Source organism: Zonotrichia leucophrys, unplaced genomic scaffold (genome assembly GCF_028769735.1).
Source record: "Zonotrichia leucophrys gambelii isolate GWCS_2022_RI unplaced genomic scaffold, RI_Zleu_2.0 Scaffold_378_50084, whole genome shotgun sequence".
NCBI lineage: Eukaryota > Metazoa > Chordata > Aves > Passeriformes > Passerellidae > Zonotrichia > Zonotrichia leucophrys.
In genome coordinates this window covers 23,142-27,615 of record NW_026992583.1, presented here as the reverse complement: position 1 = coordinate 27,615, position 4,474 = coordinate 23,142, and positions in this window count along the sequence as shown.

Below are 4,474 nucleotides of genomic sequence, written 5' to 3'. Positions count from 1 at the left end.
GTATGATCTCCGATTAAGATCTAATGTGAAGAACACTTCATGTCCAGTAGATCCAAAACCATTTTGTCCTCTCATTTTGGGTGTTTGGCCTTTCTGTAGGAGCATCTTGTAATAGTGAGGATCATATGTACAAACTTTTTCAAAGGGAAGTATTTTAGCAATTTTCCTACCTGTTGGATTTGTGACTGGTGGTTGTAATGCATAGGCCATGATTTGCACTTGTCCTGTAAAGTCTGCATCAATCACTCCAGGTAGTACGATTACTCCTTGTTTTCCTGTTGAAGATCTTACAAGTAAGATTCCTCAAAGTCCAGAAGTCCGACTATATAAAGGACCTTTTACATCAGTTGGAATTAGAGTAACTTCTTTATTACTCAAAGTTACTTCTACTGTGGTTGCTACGTCCACTCCGAGGCTTCCTCGGGTGGCTGGGATGTGCTGGTAAAAGAAATTGTTTTCTGGGTCGCTGTCACTGGAGTCTGAGCTTGTGTCTTCGCACGCAGACCTGGCACACTGCACCACAAGTTTCCCAGTTGTCCTCATCCACAAGCAGCTGTAGCATGAGTATCAGAGTTGCATATTTATCACCAACAGTTTTGGAGCAGTTTTGTCGTATGTGACCTGGTTCACTGCAGCGAAAGCAATTGTTGGTTTTGATGTTATTGTTAATTTGATTTTTCATTTTAGCATGCTTATCTCCACTTCCAGATAGTGCTGCTGCAATTATATGCCCTTGCTCCTTTATTGCTCCCGTCATTGCTGCAGTGAATGCAGCTGCTTGATTATCTTGTTCTGCTGGGGTGGCTCTCACAAGTATTGCATCTATCGGACTTCCTAGAGGTAGTGTTGCTAGGATTGCTCTTGTTTAGGGATTAGGTCCTTTGAACGCAAGAGTGCAGAACATTTGCCCTTGAAGTTCAGGTGGCAAATCTGAAGCATCTTTTATTGCTGCTGACAAGCGGTCTGCAAACTGTCCATACGGCTCTGTTGCCCCCTGCCAGACAGTGGTGTAAGGTGCAGGCTTTTTCTTATCTGGTACAGACAAAAGGGCTCGATGAGATAAAGCTCGAGCAATCTGATGCATCTGTGTGGGGTATTGTAGTAGAACTTGTGTGGTAGAATAAGGTCCTTGTCCTGTTAGCATGTTTGCTTGCAATCCATAAAGGGTGTCTCCTACAACTTGATGTCTGTTTGCTTCTTCTACTGCTAATCTTTTCCATTCTCTCTCAAACATTAAATATTGAGATGATGTAAGTAGCAATGAGGCAACTGCAGAACAATCTGCAGGAGAAAGGACATCTGCTGTAAAAATAAACTGAATGATTTGACGAGCAGCTTCTGACAAGAGACTGTGAGTGGTAACTGTTTGTTTTGCTTGTTGCAGTAATTTCCAATTATGTGGCTCCCAAGTTGCCTGATTATTGGTAACTAATACAGGACAGGCCAGAGTACTTGCTGTGTGCCCTTCTCCATCTAAGATAGCATCACGAACAACTCCTGAGCAGCGTTGCTATATTGGATCTTTTTCTGGTTTGGGAGCCTGTGGAGGCGACACAAGCCACCCAGGCACACGTGGAGCATTAGGAGCGATAGGCATTGAAGTGAAAAGGGGTGTAGGTATAACTTCTGATTTTTTCATGTTTTCTGTTTGTTTTTCTAATTGTTCTTGCCAGGTGGATAATTCTGCTATTTTCTTTAGTATTTCTTGAAGTAGATCATTAGGTTTTGATTTTTTGATTTACGAGTTTGGTTTCTTTCTTCTTCTTTGAATTCATCTGATGATGTTTCAGGCAAGGAGGGATACAAAGGGGAGTGGCACGGAGAATGACATGAAGAACGAGAACAATACGGAGAACAATTTTTTTTTTTTTTTATCTTGCCTGCGAGCTGTAACTGCTCTTTTTGGTCTCACACCACTAATCGCTCTGAGTGATTTTTCTATCTGCTTTTCTCCCACAAGAGTGGGATCGAGTACTTCTTTTTGGTTTTGGTAACCTGTAACAAATTCCTGTGGGGAAACTTCTTCTTTTTGTGATACACTACCTATCACTTCTTGCAAAGTAAAGCAAACAGGAGCGGTAATTCTGTTCATAGGTCGAGTATTTCTGACTCCAAAGAAGGTCGCAAGACCTCATGGTTCAGGAGATGTTGGGTTTTTTATCTCTTGTTGCCTTTCACTATCATCACCTCCTAAATCTTCAATGGCTGCAGGAGTCATATTTTTCTTAGCTTTCATTGTTTCTAAAGTGTTAATAATAGATTTCCAGGTGGCTCCTAACTCCTTAGCTTCTTTTCCATCTTTTCCTCCTTCTATTGTGCTATTCCAAAGATGGTTTCCTACTTCTTTCCACCCAGTTGTACTAAATAGCAGGGAAGGCTCAAGAAATATTTTTTTCTTTTTCATGCCCATTTCACTGGGGCTTCTATTTGTGCTTCTTTTATGTCCTCGCCTCTCTTAGAGAGGATACTTGTGAGCAATCTTATTGCCACGTCTAATTCCATTGCAGTCTTGCCTTGGCAGGTAGTTGTTTGACTGCTCATGCTCCAGACTCTGATCTCTGTGTTTGCCCACCAGGTCTCTCCTGCCTCCGACTCTTTGGCCCCAAATCAGGTTCTTGCCTGATACTTCAGTCTTCCACGTTTAGGCAAACCGCATTCAAGTGTCTCAGAGGGTCCCTGTTCGTGGCACCAGTATGAAGATGGTCCCATGGAGAGTTGGCTGAGTAATGACAATCACACCAATGTGGCTACACATTATCTTCCTTTATTTAGCAATTTTGTCATATTTATGCTTCTATACACTTGTCTCACGCCACCACTGCTTAGTGCTTATTGGTTAAGTGGTTAATTAAGCCTATATTCACACATACGTGTTACTTGTTAATTGGTTGCTACACTGTAAGTGTTTGAGCTAAGGTGTGCTAAATTAGCAGTTCTCATATAGTGTTTGGCATCCTGCTTCGTCCTTGCACAATGCTTATTCTTCCTTGTTGTATCTATTCGAGGACAGTACGTGGTCTATCTTGTTCCTAGGATGGCCCATGGTCTTCAAAGCAACTCTGCAATCTGCAGGCCAGGTTGTCCAATTCCTGTCGGAGTATAGCATGCCCTAGTTTTGCCAAGAATTCTTCTACAAGCCCACTTCCAAGTTTTTAAATCTAGGGCAGCCGCTTCCAACATGTCTAGTCCATCGCTCTCACACCACAGACTTAAGACTAATAAAGCCCAGTCATCATATTTTTCAAATAGTTTCTTTTAAATAGGAGTCCATATTTGCAGAAGGGGGTCCTCAAGTTTCGAAGCCCTTGCTCCCATGTTGGTGGTGTCTTCCACTTACAAGAAGAAAACTAAGAAGAGGGAAAAAAAAGAGGGTCCAGATCGATCACAGCTCTTTACTTCATTCTTTGCAGCTCAAAGGCTGTAGGAAACTCTTCCTGCTTGCCCTGCAGCGCTGGATGCCGCTCTTCACAGCTCAAAGGCTGTGGGCAGCTCTTCTTGGCTGCCCCGTCAATCTCCCTGCTGTATCAGCAGCAACTGTTATGATCACGTTGGGGTCACCAATGGGGTCACAATTTCAGAGACAGGACTTGACAGTCCATGTTCATGCAGCAATAGGCAGCTTTATTGAGATCTCACTTCCTTATATAGATAAGAAGGTCCATGAAGTTTATCCTCATTGGCTTAGCCAGTTGCTACTCAGCTAACCAGCCAATAGCAGCCTGAGTCTCCAATGGCCTGGGCCTGCTCCTACTGGTTGAATTACATAAACAAGGTAATTATATAATACACCACTTACTTCAGTTATAAAGTTGGAATTGTTTATACTGTGAGGCCACTCAAATGGAGGAAGGATCCTCCAAGTGATCAGTGCTGCAATAAAGAATGGATGCTTTCTAATACTCAAAATGTGTTAGAAAGTTTCTATTTTGGTGATTTCAGTATCTGTTCCACAATGCCCCGTAGTTTCACAGTGGCCCCTTGGTTCTGAAGTGTCACAATGGCCTCAGTCCCACAAGGCCCCACAATGACCAAAGAGTCCCCCTAATTCCATGGGGCCCTGAAGTGCTACAATGGCCCCTTGGCTCCATGAGGCTCTGCAGTGTCACCCTGGGGCAGGAGGCCAGGAGGGATTCGTTCCCCACACGCTGCAGCTCCCTGGGCCAGCTGGCACCGACACCTTCTCCCAGGCCAGCACTGCCAGGCACAGCCAGGGCCTGGCCACACTGCAGCTCCCTGCAAACCACGGCAGGGGCTGCGAGGCCAAAACCTGAGTCACAGACAGTTTGTCACTCTTCCTGTCTGTATTTGACCAAGAAATGTCCCATTGTGGGGTCCCCTTTCCTGCAGTCACTGCAGCACTGGGACCATCCCTGGAGCTCTGAGCAAGAGAAATGGCCAGTGCTGCACCTCTGCACTGACTCGGGGATGGTGGGAAATGCTCTCTGGGGTGGCTGGAATGATGGAAAAAGGAAAT